General features: G+C 41.7%; 1 protein-coding gene across 1 annotated transcript in view; it reads left to right on the top strand.

Annotated features, from left to right (window-relative positions):
• p3h2 (prolyl 3-hydroxylase 2) overlaps positions 1–15866 on the top strand; it is a 65127-nt gene that overhangs the window by 1990 nt on the left and 47271 nt on the right. The gene's annotated exons all lie outside the window — the stretch shown is intronic.

The raw sequence follows: 15866 nt of genomic DNA on the forward strand, positions 1-15866 counted from the left end.
AATAGATAACGTGTGCTTTTGCATTATTGCAACTCCTAAACTGCCACTATATTCTTCAATCGCTACACATTAGAAATCTTTGTTATTCGCTCTACATTCATACAAATTTCCAGAGCAGCATTTCCCATGAGGTTTATCTCTTGCCTGGGACAATGTTGAGCGCTCTGCGTGGGAAAAATCCAAGAGACGGATAAAACAGGAGAGCTGGGAACAAAGTGTAATTGCTGATTCAGACTCTGATGTACTATATTTGTCCCTGATGAGCGAGTGAGTTTGATGTGTCTGTTGAATATTTGCCATCAGTTTTGTATTGGTAGCATCACAAATGTATGAACATCTCCCATGTGATGGCTATTTTGTATTCAAAGCACCTTATTTAGAAAGAGTTAGAACCCCCCCCCTTATGAAGTGATCTATTCATTAGTTTGACTGCAGGTGTGTGCTAGCATGTTTTGTGTGGAAGAAAAAAACCTGTAACAGGAACATCCTGAATGTCTCCCAACCTCCCTTTATGCTGACTATTATTGTGGACTTCCGACAGATGAAAAGAGTGGAACTTGAGCTTTACAAACACTGCATTCAACAGGCAGGCATACAATAAGATGTGTGACTGAAACAATGATACAATGATTCCTGCAGGGAAATTGTCTTTCTGCATCCGTCCCTCGAACAGCATGGTCAGGGTCAACTTCAGGACACTTGCAGTTTCAGTGTGACTATCATACAGCGGTGACTACATGTTAGTATGTACAAATAATTAACTTAGGCTATGGTTGAGTATTATTCAACATTTTACCTTCATGTGAGTAAGAGAGAGGCATTTTAACCCAGTTGGAGCTCAGCTAGGAAGCTGGCACCATCTCCTCACATGAACCTAAGACCCAGTCGACTTCCACTTTTGCTGACTGCAGACCAGCTCCACATGCCAGGGTGATGACACACAGCTTCCACCGCTCAGAAGTGGTGGGAAGTTAATCCGCCCTGTTACTGTCTGCTGGGCAAATGGTTTCTCGGTTTTTTTTCTGAATCCGCAGAGAAAGAGCTGATGTGATCCTCTCATAAAATTGCACGCTCCGGTCTAGACATGAGCATAGACATAGCCTTACACACAGATCCTCGCCCAGCTGTAAAAATATTACTAATCTTTTGCGAATAGAATTATGATTTCTCTAACATCTGTTTAGAGAAGTGGCACATTTAGTTTTTTTCTCTCTCACAACAAAGCAGAAACTCTCATGAATGTTTTAGCAGATCTTTATTTCGGCCTCCTCTGTCTCCTAGCGTGTTGACGTCTTTCTGAACTGAGTACACAGGAGCACATCAAGGCGAGAGCTCTGATGTTAATCTTACCACAGGTAAGGAGAGGCCCAGCTGGAGCGTTCCCATTGGCCAGGCTGATCAGAACACATCAGACCAGTCAATGTGTACATATGCACATTAGCATCTAAATCGTGTGTGTGTGTGTGTGTGTGTGTGTGTGTGTGTGTGTGTGTGTGTGTGTGTGTGTGTGTGTGTGTGTGTGTGTGTGTGTGTGTGTGCACCCTCACGTGTGTGTTAGTATGGGGGTATTTGGTGGTGTTTGTGAAAATAAATAACATTCCTGCACATTCCAGCGTCACACTCCCTCCTCCTGACAGCCCCTGGCACAATGCTGCCATTGGGCCTGTAAAGGCTCCACAGTCACCAACTGTTCTCACTCAGGCTGCTGCGTATGTCCCCAGCTCGCCCATCATTTAGCCTGGCAAATATTTTATTTTCCTGTTGTGGTCTGTTTGCTTTTCTAAAAAAAGAGAGGTATTTCAGGTATTAAAGGGAGACTACTGTATCTGCCATTGGGCTGGACCCTGATGGCCTCCAGTGATCTCTGGCTCTGGCTACAGCTCTTGCTACAGTTGCCCAACTGCAGAGGGATCAAAGGCCCTGAACTGCCCGAGGGACAAGAAAAGATCCTATCTCCAGCCTCTATATCCTTAATCCAATACATCTCACAGCGCTGCCGATCCAAGAAGTGATTGTGAAAGAAGGGCTCATGATTGCTGCTCTGTGAATTTATCAATGTTTATTCAGATTATGGAACAATTTGTGAAAATCAGATAAAAACCACAATACAAATATCCAGAGACAAAGTTGGTTGTAAAAATATTACATGAGTTGCAAACACTGTAACATTTGTTTTTCTATTTCGATAGACTCTTGCGCATAAATAGCAGCTAATTTGCATTTTCACAATTTTTTCTTTTCATTTTCTCATCCTGAAAGCCTTTTACTATTGCAGGACTTTTTAGGTGCATATGGGCTTTAAATCCTAGTGAAAATCTCTTCAAACTGTCATTACCTTCTAATAATCTGGGTATGTTTCTTTGAAAATAAGTTAAAAATTATGAGCCATAGGTATAAGCTCTTGCATTTCACCACCTACTAGTTGGTCAGTCATTATAAACTTCCATCCAAATATTTAGGAGTGTGAATGCAGTGCCCAAGGACAGCTAGACACACCCTGTTGTCATCTAGTGTGTGCATTTGTGCTCACCTCACATTACATCTCACATAACCAGACCATAATTGGGTTTGTTTGACAGCTCACATTACAAGACTGCCAACAAATATATAATTTGTATTAAGGATTCTCTATGTTCCAGACGAGTTAGGGGAGATTTTGATACAGCAATCCATAATGACCCTGTTAACGTGCTCATCCTGTTTAACCCCACTTGTGAGGCCAGACAAGACATTTGGAGCCACCGATGTAAATGTAGCGTCAATGTTGAGGACCAAGGATTTACAAGCCCCATGCCGAAAGTTGCAAATACAAGAGGACTAGGATTTGACATACACAAGGCATTTCTTTTAATTGCACTGACCTCATAGAGAAGTCTTGGGAACTTGGGATACAACTATACCATCTTCATTTTGTTTTGAGAACTTCCCTGTGTCTCCCAGCACGATGTTAAAAGGTGACAGTAGGTCAGGACAGTCTCTGAAGCCTGCTGATGTTGTGAGCCTCTTCTGGAATTTTCTCTTTAAAGTTCAACCCATTTATAATTCCACTGTGAATGTAATGATTTGATTACAACACAGCAGGCAGCTTGTGGCTCAAGTACAGCCCCCCTTAGATTGCCTTTTGATGGCCACTTGGTGGGATGAAATCTGCTGGCTTGGTTTCGATTACAGGTTTGGTGGTGTGTTTGTGTGGTAATGATCGCAAGGCTTTTGGTACATTCTTGCTGTGATTTATTTTATGTTTTCTTTCTAGCTTATTGGGAGAAATTGGCATAATTAGCCAAACACACAGCTGCTGCATGGGGGGACATGTCTGTTTCCAGCTTGAACCCCAGCGAGGAATGTTGGACGTAGAGAACATTTTAGTGGAAAATGAAGAGATTTTGTACAGGCAGAGCTCATAGCAGTGAGTGTTCGTGCACTAGATGGGAATCACAGATGATGTTATTGTCAAAAGCAGCCGATAATAAGAGTATCGAAGGGTTTCAGAAGGGGAGAGTGAGCTCTGTCTTTGGATTGGATAAAGCAAGCAGTAACGCTGCCATTTGAGGCAGGCAGGTTGTTCGCCGCCAAGTCAGATTTATGTGTTTGATGTATTGGCAGGGTCGTTTTGCGGTTATCCTGTTTGCAAAGTGACTGGGAGCGGGACAAAGAGTAGTGCAAGAGCAGATTAAATTGTAGGAAAAACATATGCTCAAATGAAGGAAATGCAGACTGTGATTCAAAGGTCTATTTAGAGTGTGTGATACCTAAAGTTGCTCAGCATGAAACCATAATATTTTGTAGCAAGTCCATCTTCAACTCAAGTAAGTGTTTCAATTCAATACTTTAAAGAAATACTTTTTAAACATTTTGGGACCTGGAGTATCCGCTGGTTGCATGGCAACCTCATGGTGACTGGGGACATGGGACTAGACTCCAGCGCCCAGCCAAGAAATAGTCCTGCACTTAACTCCACGTAGAACAACAACATGTTGTTTTTACACAGATTTCTGTACAGATGTTGGTGATACAGCAAATGAGACACAGCATTTTAATTTTTGAGCTTTAAAAGGTAGGCAAATTGTATTACATTTAGACAGGGCCAGGCTAGCTGTTTCCCCATTTCCAGTCTTTGTGCTAAGCTAAGCTAACTGACTGTAACTTCATATTTACTGAACAGACAAGAGAGTGGTATCAATCTGAACAACTAACTCCCAGCAAGAAAGTGAATACAAGGTTTTCTAAAAATGTCAAACTATTCCTTTAATTAACAGTTTGATTGTCTATCAATATATTTGAAACTTTCTTCAAAATAAATAAATATTAAAATCGAATATATCTTACCTGAGGAAGCCACTTGATATGCTGCTGGTGACAGATTAACTGTTTGTAAAATAAAAATACTCAACTCTGAAGTGAAATGACTATTGCACAAGAAGGCAAAGCTGACAAGGGGCGCTATTTTAACGATCTGAAACGCAAGTATCAAACGCCAAGTGCAAGTAGCTTTGTGGGCGGATCTCGGGCGCTGTTGCTATTATACCGGTGGGATAAATGACTCTTGCGCCCGACGCAAATCTAAAATGGGTTGGTCTGAAGTAGCTACATTACTCATAGGTGTGGTTTGGGCATAACGTGCAATAAACCAATCAGAGCGTTATCTCACATTCCCTTTAAAAGCAGGCGCTTGTTCCATGGCGGATTGCTATTATAATGGCGGATTTGCTAGGCACACACTCTTAATACATCCATGGGCGCACGCCAGGAGCGGTTTACAGCCGAGGAGACTGACGTTTGCTATTGATTTTTCTTTTTGTCAAAATGTAAATAAAGAAATGTCACAAAAACATACTTTCCGATGTTTTGGGCTCACTCTCACTGAATCACGAGGTTATGAATGCATGGTGATATTTTTGCAATGTAGCCTAACATTACCTCAGACAGAGATTACCTCACTATAGACGATGCAGCTCTTCTGTCTCTCCTCTCCCGTGCTGCTGCTGGGGCATTTGGGTTAAAGGAGAATTCCGGCCATTGGTCGCTATAGCTACGCGAGTACTTTTGATAGAAAAAACTCCGACCCGAATCAGTGCAGGTAACACGGAGAAGCTGCAGCTACGCACTACAAGCGTCCCCTGAGCTAAAACGGCAGTGGTCGGGGCAAGTTTTAGAGTGCCTTTGTGCCTCTTACCAGACACAAAATACAATTAATATGTCTGTGCCACATGAACAGGGCCCTTACGTGTCAACAAGATGCGTTTTCAACTCAGACATTGTTTAAATTCACCTACCTTGGTCCCTGTCTCGATCCTGCTGGTAGCTAGCTTGCCCTGCTAGCTGATAGCCGTTAGCCGTTAGTTGCTAGCTGCCGTCCGGTGAGTGTATTCAGACAGGCTTCTGTGATAATCATCCCAATAACAATCCATGGAGCAGCGGTGGTCTGGTGGATGTCCTGCATAGGACAGATCATGCCTTCGCAGCGAAAAGTTAAGATTATTTCCCCCTCAAAATAGGTAATTGAGCACTGTAGTGGTTATGACCATATCAGTGACTATGTAACTACATGGAAACGGGATAAACAATGTCTGTGGCTTGCACAGTAATAGCGTTACTGAAGCTTAGCTGTAGCATTGCGCTGTCTCCTGGGAATTCAGTTGTAGCAGGAAAAGGTAAAGAGTAGTGTGTGAAGAGCGGAGTTGTTCACAAGGGAATAAGCTTGGAGTAACGTAACTATGGAGAACATAGCAGATATACAACACACGGAAGAGCCTTTTGAGTTTGATGGTCGTCCTTATTTATTCAAGCCCGAGTATACAGACGAACTAGCCTCACAAGAGTTGGAAAGAACGAGACAGACAGAGGGGCAACAGGCAGATGAACTTGCTGCTCTAAGCGCAAGCTAAAGCTAGCCTTCAGTAACTGGAGGACATAGCAACACCATCGCCGCTCTGTGGATTGTTATTGGGATGATTATCACAGAAGCCTGGCTGTACACACTCACCGGAGGGCAGCTAGCAGCTAACGGCTAACGGCTATCTGGCTGTACGCACTCACCGGAGGGCAGCTAGCAGCTAACAGCTACTACCGCACTACTGTTTTTTTTTTTAGGGGGGGGATAAACTTCAAGATGTGACATGACCTGCCCCAACAACTGCCGTTTTAGCTCAGGGGACGCTTGTACATGTAGCTGCAGCTTCTCCGTGTTACCTGCACTGATTCGGGTCGGGTTTTTTTCTATCGAAAGTACTCGCGTAGCTATAGCGACCAAGATTAACGTAAAAATTGGCCGGAATTCTCCTTTAAGTGGCATCTGCACATGCAGTTCAACATCACATCTCCTTAAGTCCTCTAATAGTTCCTCATTTATGTCATCAACACATCCATGATTCATGGAAATGTTGTGTAAAACAAGGTAATAGTTTTCCTTGTATTTATGTATGGGTTGCAAAAATGGGAACTGCTGGGTCCGTGAGATGAGAGAAGCAAAGTGTATGCGCGGTGTGCACACTCTACATTACGGCCAAGCATGTGCCCTTAAAATAGCATCTGAATAACGCGCCACTGACTTTAGACTAGGTTTTTCCTGCTCTGTGGCGGAATTGTTTTCTGAAACTGCAATATAGCACTATTGAACGTTTGCGCCGGAATACGTCTCCTCTTTTTGCTGAACCGCCCCCAGGAGCGCAAGTTCATTCCCTAATTTACAGACGTGAGTCTGTTGAGGGAAAAGTCCGCTGTGTGTTGGGTGCAAAATAGGAATGATACATGCGTCGGTGTACAAAGTCAATTGCGCTCGGTGCAAAATCGGGTCCAAAGTGTATTTCACTCTTCTGTTACTAACATGAAAACTAGATTAGATTAGATAAATTAGAAATCATATAAGTGCTCTCTAACAGATGTGATTTCGGTGTACATATTCCGCTTGTACTTGCTAGGCAGAAAAACAGTTTTCAGTCAAATAGTTTAGATAAGATTCAAGTACTTAGTCTTCTCATTAAAATTCCCAAGAAAATAAAACTTGTGGAAAAGGAAGGACTGGTGAATAGATACGACCCTGGATACTGTATTCAATAAATGTAAATAATCACCGTAGCAATGAGCACCATCACCTATTCCTCTGCACACACCTGCAGTGCCAACATGCTGCTCTCCTGGCTCCCCTGACCTAGCGTGCAGTGCTGTGCTTTGCCCAGACAGCCAGACATTGTGGCACTTGGCTGTGCCAAAGGCCTTCTGCATGACTGGATTTGAGAGGATAACGCACTACAGGAATGTGGGGGCACGCTGTGGCGTAACACACCCATATTGTTCTCGCCCTGATTAACAATTAAACGGCTGCAGGAGAGGAGGAGGCAGGAGGCTGCTAATGTTTCACTGCTGAAAACACTGCAGTGGTTTGTGAGCTGGGACGAGACAACAGCAGGTGGAAGGGAGTCGGACTTGGATTGGAGGTGACTTTATCAAGCACTGGCATCTGTGGCTGATGCCGAAGCGAACAGCAGAGAGGCCAGATGCAGGAGCTGACGGCAATCAGGAACTTTTTTGATTCAAGTTCCAAACTCTTGATTAATAGAGAAATATTTATCACAGCGGCAAAATTGTGGCTGCAGTATATTCTCAATTTATGGAAGATCACAATTTCACTTGTCACAAAAGCGAGGATTTGGACCAAGATTCACTTTGCTGATCCAACCAGCTGGAGATAATAAAATATAAATAATTTAGATATATATATATATGTGTGTGTGTGTGTGTGTGTGTGTGTGTGTGTGTGTGTGTGACTGTAAATTCTGGTTGTGTATGTATTATTCTTTGTGTTTGGTGATTATCAGTCTGGCCAAAGACTCCCAGCTGTCTGAGTGAAGAAATCAGGGCTGGGATGGAAAAAACTGTTTGCCAGGCATCTGTTCAGCTTCACTAGTGACTTGAACAATGCGTTGGCTGCTGCGGGGGTGCAAGCAGAGAAAACACTTCTACCCATCATGTTACCTTCTATACAGCAGACATGATCACTTTTTATTTTCCATTAAATCGTGAAAAAGCTGAAAATATTTATCCACACATATATGCACAAACTGAGTAGAAATGTTTATCTCCTGTGCTAACTTTCCAAAAAAAAAAAATACTTATTTTAATACTGTTTTGAGGATGTACTGTTTCAGACAAACAGTGAGAAGGAAGCTTTTATGCTGAAGAGGAAGAACATACATTGATCTCTGTTTTTGATTTATTCATACACCCATGGGTGTGTCATTCACTGTAAATCTAGAGATAGAAAGAGCCAGTGTACACTACGAGTGGTGTTGTTAATTTTCTTTTTACCAAAATATTTGTTCACATGAAGCCAGTAGCCAGTTCAGGATCTATTCCGAGTGTGACTGAACACATATTTGGCTTTGACAGAACTGTTGGCACATATTTAAGTCCACACAAGAGTAAAATATTCCACAGGTTTTCTGAGGTTTCCTACACCTCACAGCTTGTTCTGCACAACCATGTGCTATAAATTGGGCTAATGTCTCAGGTTGCATCTGTCCTCGGCAGATCATTTCTTGGAAGTGGAGAGCTGTGGGCTTTGGGGTGGAAACCACAAAGAGGGTATAGGCTCCAGAAAGTTGTGGAAAACACTTGAAAATGAAGTTTCTAAGTTAGCAGTTAATGCAAAGAAGGTTTCAACAGCTTTATAATTTAATACATATTTAATCTGTGGGGCCCAGTCCTGTATTGTAGTGAACTCCTCTGGTAAATTGGTAAAGTGTCTGTCCTCTGTGTCAGAAGGTTTATGGTATTTGGTATGTGGCTGCTGTATCCAGCAGCAGGGAGCCTGCTCAGAGCCACAGCAGGGTCTCCTATGCTCTTTTTCCACTGGCTTGGTGAAGCACAGATTTGTGATCACATGATGTGATCGTATACATTTCCAATGCACCCTCACAGCAGGGGTTACTGATATTGTTCTGATGTTATGGTTCTGCTTGGGAGCTGGGTCAAACGAGAACTGTCTCCAACCTCAACTGAGCTGTGACATCGGCTGGATCAACAGGAATCTGGGTCCAAAGCAGTGGACTCTGACCACCATTCAGCAGAAGGATAGCTGGATGGAAGACTACAACTGAATGGCTCAAGTGTTAATGTTGTTTATTGTGAACATATCTCTATTGTATATACTCTACAACTCTATTGATTCCAGCTTATCTAATGTCAAATTATCTTCTTTACTCAGACCAAGATTGACAATCTACTGTAATTTGAAAATGTAAATTATAGATCATGTGCTAAATCCTCCAGTCCTCCTCAGAGGTGAGGATCATTCATTTTTTGAGAGCAGTTTGTTTGCCTTTTTGACCCCACAGCTGTTTCCTGTAAAATTCAATTAGAAGTGTTGATTGTTTATCCAGGCCCTTTTTGCCATCGTCAGCCTGCAGGGCGCTGGTCCCATGGTGACTCTGTAGTTAATGCATGCTTATGTGGCATTGTTTATGGGTGTGTACTGTATATGTGTGTTTTAGTGTGTGTGAGAAACTAAGATATGTAGTTGGAAATCAGAACGTGTCTCACATGAAATGGTCCATGGTCGGGCCTGAGATATACTTCAGCCACGTTCTTTCTTGTATTAGAAAGGTTCCAGTGCAGATGTCTTTATTTTACACCATGAAAAGACATTACAGCTCTCTGAATTCACCCTACTCACACATCACCAAGTTAAGTATGACAGCTGGCATAGAGAAGGGGACTATTTCCAATTTGCACACCCACCTCTTCCTCCCTCCTACCTGCGACTGCCAAAGAATAATTCATCTTAGTGCATAACGCCAGGATTTCCAACTATTATCCCCTGCTGCTCTGTGACCTGCTTATCTTTGTAGTTAGATCTCAGCACCTCCTCTGCCCTAGGTTTTTCCCTGCAGGTAAACAGGTAGTATTACACCTATTTTAGAAGACAGGAGAGAGTAGTTTTCATGATCCCTTGTTGACCTGACCCCTGGCCGACACTGACCTCGCAGCGTCTCCGCATCTGGTTCAGATCTCTGTGATTTGCAGTAGTGTGGCAGGATTTGAAGAAAGTGAAGTTGAGGCAGAAATGTGCACTAAGGTGCTTTTTTTTAACTGGATTGCAGTTGTGTCATCTTTAGCCAATAAGAGGTGCTTCTAAATGGCTCAAGTAATGAGACAGGTCAGGGCTATTACTGCTGGTCTGAATTGTTGGGGTGTGCCCTCTATCAGCTGTATGAATGACTTATCTAAACACACAGTGGCCTTTATTTCACAGAGCGGCTTTATTCCTTAACCTGCCTCTTGATTGTTGTTCATTATTCACACTGCATAAATTGAACTGAGACAATTATTTAGAGAAAAAAAATTAAAATAAATCCCCTTAATCCCCCAAAAAAGCTGAAGGTAGTTTTGGACTCCCAACAAGTGGATGGGTCATATAACATGGCTGCCAGAGATGGTAATTAAACAAAGAGTGTGTATGTGTTAATCTTCCCTCATGAAAGCCAAATGTCCTTAAACAACCGTTGCTGTAAATTTAGGACTTTCCTAAAGTCCTAAGAGCAGCAGGAGTACATCATCGTCAAAAAGTTAAAGCGTGGTCAGTTCTGCATCATCGCCTGCTGGCTCCTACAGCAAGCTTTAAAGATTAGCTGAACTGAATTATAGGACAAAAAGTGAGACAGAAGGAGTAACTCAGGACTGAAAATCCTTGACAGCTCTTTGGATTGGAAAATAAAATAGTTCAGAACAAATTAATCATTGTCTAATAGAGTTAGTACCCATCTGCTCAAAGCATGTCTGCAACAAATATATTTCTAAGTATTGACTTTCCAGCTTAAACCTGCAATAAGGTCTCCACCAACCCTGAGGTAAATATCTGGCTCTTTAGCTGCTAAATGCTCCACTAACTAGTCGCTAACTGTATCTGTCTGCTGTTTGGTGCTGTGCAGGTACAGTAGTGTAGTGTACAGTGGGTTTTTAGAGTTTTTTTTGCTGAAAACCGCTGCCTGCTGCGGCCAAACAATGCTATCAAGGCGGTGAGAGTGAACCAACAAGTCAGTTGTAAAACCAAAACAATGAGCCATGGAGGAAAATTAAGAAGAAAAACAACATCTAACATTGCAATTACATTGTCATCATCCTGTCAGGTGAAGGAAAAATCTTCAAACTAACTTTAGAACAGCTGCTATTTAGCCAACGTTCGGAAAGCACCATGATAATAAAGTAATGTACATATACAAAGCTAAACTTGCATTATGTTTCAGTGGTAGTTTGTGCTCTGTTTCTTGGCCAGAATTGTAGACTGTAAGACTTGAAAGGGGAGAGAGAAGGGGAATGGCCTGCAGCAAAGGGCCGCAGGTCCGAGTCAAACCCGCGGCCGCTGCGTCGAGGAATAAACATTATATGTGCGCCCTCTGTAAGTATTTCTTAAGGTACCACATACACCTTCAGACATTCAGGATGATGTAAAATGATTTACTCATAAAGGCCCGTCTTAAACTATGCAAGGCCTGTGTAAATCCCTGAAGACTGCTGTCAGCTAAGGCTACATGTACAAGTTGCAATTTACAAAACATTTTTACAGATTGTTTCTGCTTGAAGATAGTGTTTATGTTCAGCCCTGTTTGCTAGTTTAGTAATGAGTCATTAAAGTTAAAATTTGGAAGTTTAGTTTATTAAAGCGTTCAGAGGACTGTGATGTCACCCAGTGGGAGAGCCCCTGCAAAGAATGTTAATTTTTTGGCTCCAGTTGTGATTTTAAGAGAAAACAACCTCAGCGCTGCCTCTTTAAGACAATGTATTACCCTGTGACCACATGGACTCAATACACAGGAAAGGCATCAGTCAGTGAATTTCTACATGCAGAAGTTATAATTTAAACGTACAATATGTAACTTTCTGCTGCTAGGGGTCTCTCAACCAAAACAATGGATTGTAAACAGACGTTTGATGACGTAGGGAAGTTGCGTGGAATTAGTTTTTATTTGCTAAACACTATTGTTGATTAAAATGCATCTGTTCACGGACGAGTTTACCCATTCAAGTTTATTCACGTTACGTTTATTCATGTCATGCTAATAAAATGATTGCAGTTTCCACAACATAATTACGTTTTTCCTTATTCAATCTGTATTGGCAGCTAGCTGACCAGTTAGCTAGTGAGCCAGCAAGCTAACATTAGTGACTAACGATAGCAGGTTTAACCACACTATCACAGTATATTTCGCATGCCAATGTCACCTTTTGGCTAGCTAGCTACTCAATGAGGCTGAGAGACGGGTGTGGGTGGGGATTGCAGGGGGACTCTCCGCGGCGGCGATGATGTTCGATTGCTGTTAGCAGCATGAGAACATCTTTCAGCTGCCCGATCTCCCACTTCACTTTTTTTGTTATCTTAGCTAACTATTCGTTTTGGTGCTTAACCCACCTGTTGTCGGGTTAATTTAGCTAGCTAACTGTAAAGACAACTAAACGCGAAGGGGGGAGAAATCCGGCAGGGAGGAGATTTTCGATACAAACACCGGTAGCTAACATTATGGATGGCCGATGTTGTGACTAGGATGCCTGAGTCTGCTATTCTCTGTTTCCCGACGCTTCATTAAACTGCCGTTAGCGTCGTTAGCACCCGGCACCGGCTGGGGCTAACGGTAACTAGCTATTGCTACATGTCCCGACTGTGTTGTCAGCTATCATCCCAAATGAAGTCTCTTTGTGCCGGGGGAGTGAGGCAGGCAGAGCGGGGTGTGCTAGCTGGTTAAATTAGCATTAGAGTAATCGTCTATCTATACAGCTAACGTTAACGTTACTAGTGAACTTATTTGTGGGTTAGCGCAGTGCTGCTTTTATCCATGGTCAAAACAATCATACTACTAATAACTTTATGAGCGTGATGAACGATGCTGTAACCCCATAATGTTATCCACCAAGCGTTAGCTAGCATTAACGTTAGCTACTTGTCAACCAGCACATACACTGTAGTAACATTAAGCTGGAATAATATTGATATGTATCAATAAATAAGGTTTCTGCTGTATTACTGTGTTGCAAAGTGGCATGTAATTAATCACAAAATTATGTATTTTGGTAGAAAAAGCAGTGTTACCAGTATTTTTTTCTGTGACATCGTATGATTTACAATTACTCTCGAACGTAGCATCTGGGTGCTCATGTTGACGGAAGTTACGAGTAAATAGATGGTGAAAGGTTATGACGCCACTGACGGGCGACTAAATGAAACTGACATGTCTGAAAATAAAATAACAGATTTTTCTGGGTTTGCCATTTGATGGAAACATTTGGGATAGTGTAACTACACAACTTAGTAACTTGTGTAGTTTGTAGTAACTACAAACATTTGGGATAGTGTAACTACACAACTTAGTAACTTGTGTAGTTTGTAGTAACTACAAACTACACAAGTATGGTCGTTTTTAGACATTTTAATGCAGAAAAGTTACATATTGTACCTTTAACTTGTGACAGAGGAATACAGGAAAATAAACTCTTCCGCCTGCTGTAATCATAAGTGGAACACAGCCAAGGCCAGAGACACTTTCAGTTCTGGAGAAAAGAGACTTCTAGAAAGTTCACAGACTGGTTGGTGTTCATGCAGAGGGTATCCGGTGTCATCCTGAACATGTCTGCTTTGTGTAATGGTCTGGCATGTTTACAATAATTTATTGTTTTGTCCTTGAAGCTGTTTTGTTGTATCGTCTCTGGTTCCTGTTTGCTTAAGTTTTGTTGTTATAGTTATGGTGGATATTACTGTTAATTGAAGAGGCCTTCAGAAAGAAATTGGGGATTGGGGAATGTACTTCACGGTGTATGGTTGTGCAAAATATAAACAAAAAGGAAGATAATTCCTTGTTTTACTCACTACTTTCATTTTTGTGTATGCATGTTAAAGGACAATTCCAGCGCAAAATGAACCTAGGGGTTAATAACATATGTGTACCGAGTCGACCGTTCTCTGGGATATGTTTTGATGCTAATCAAATGTGTTAGCCTGTATAGCCTGAAGTTAAGTCATATATTAGTATTGAATACAAATTCCTCAAATGTCTTAGCAAACATGCCCATTATCCAACAATTTTGTGTCATGGTGTGACTAGTAGTATTTCCAGCTAAAGGTCCACCCCTATAATGACCTGAGGGTGAGGACAGTCAATCTGGAGGAACACTACAAATATTTGGCTGCTGTTCAGGAGAACAAATATTTTGATTAAATATGTATGCCATTTAAACGGGGCAGCTGTGTCTTTTCTTTACCCTGTTGTGTCAGCTCTGGCTTACAGGTATTTAATAGAAACAGGATTACCCCTCTTTTGTCTGGTATGGAAATCTTAAAATGGCCAGTAAAATAAGCTTGACAGGTTCCGTATAGCAGCAAAATACTCTGAGGTATTTACAGAATGTGAGTCCTCTGGAAGGCCAAGGCCATCCGAGACTGTCCTGACCAGCCCAGTACAAAGATTTTGACCTCCTGCCATCAGGCCACTGCTGTGGAGCACTTGCTAGGAAGATAAAAGGGCTTCAGGTTGCTTTTGTATCCATGGATATAGATAATGCTCAACGTGCTATAGCTTCTGCACATTAAAAGCTGCCCTCTCTGCCTCCTTTTGCACTGTGAACTTTTCACTTGCACGTGTATTTTCATGTTATACATCCTCACTTTTCTTTATATCTTCTGATTTTTGAATCTATGGTGTAGTTGTGTTTGTTTAGCTCCTGCCGGAGTGGTGTTACACCTGCCGGTACATTTCCATTCATGGGGTAACTTAGATGGACTTGATATGATATGACTTTCACTTCAGTTTTAGACTTGAATCTGTGTTAATATTAGTTACCTACTTGTCTAATGTGTATTAGCAACATCATTCTATCACTATCAGATAATGTGAGGTAATGTTTATACTTGCAGGTAGGGGTTGTAATGCTGTGTTTATTGTTGCTAAGTTGCAAGATGTTTATCGTAGTGAGTAAACAGTTCATACTACTTAATTATATTAACACTGGCCAAGTTGATACTAAAGAACACTGGCTCCATCATAGAACACACCCGTTTGACAGAGAACAACTGTTATCTTGTAATAATAATTATACCACAGCATTCCAAACTGATGATAAACTTTTAATTATCTTTATTTGTACAGGCAACATCCACCATTCTTCCATTGAAAAGATTGCACTACAATGTAACAGCGCTGTTCAGTGGTGTGGGCAGTAGATAGCATAGCTTCCTCTTTTCAGTACAAATGAGCTGAGATACGTTTAGCTTAAGTTGGCTTCCTCAGAGTACTGTACAGTTTCCTGTGGACTGGTTATAGAGCTGAAGTGCTGACGCAATAGAAATCCATATGACTCAGATATTTCCTTTCATGTTGCTTTACTGGCAAACCCCAAACTCTTGTAAAGTAAGGCCAAATGTTTGCTTTTAATGGTCTAAATCAGGCTGTGCATGGTAGTTAAAGTGGTTTAAGTTAATCATAGGTGTTAAGTTCCAAAAATATCTCGCATGTTTATGGCACATGTTTGCGGGAGTGTAATGTTTTGCCTTCGCGAAGCTGAAATAAATCGTAAACTGTGTATTCTAATTAAGTAAATTCCTCACTTTAACTGTGGTTCACACAAACTGAACGACAGCTAGTTAAGATGTTGAATGTCAACTAAGCAACAGTGTTGAGATACATTTCCATCATTCTTTTTGTTCCTACATCCTCACAGAAAAGGCTACTAATTAATTAAACCACGTGCAGGAGCACACCTTGTGGGCTGGTTTCTAAGCAGCAGCAGGGATACAAACAGAACCAATGAGAGACTTACTGCTCTGTGGTTTGGTGGCTCATAGAATCTCTTCATCAAAAAGGAATTTTTACATGGTTTGGGCAGAA

This window comes from Sander vitreus, chromosome 9 (assembly GCF_031162955.1).
Source record: "Sander vitreus isolate 19-12246 chromosome 9, sanVit1, whole genome shotgun sequence".
In the NCBI taxonomy this organism is placed as follows: domain Eukaryota; kingdom Metazoa; phylum Chordata; class Actinopteri; order Perciformes; family Percidae; genus Sander; species Sander vitreus.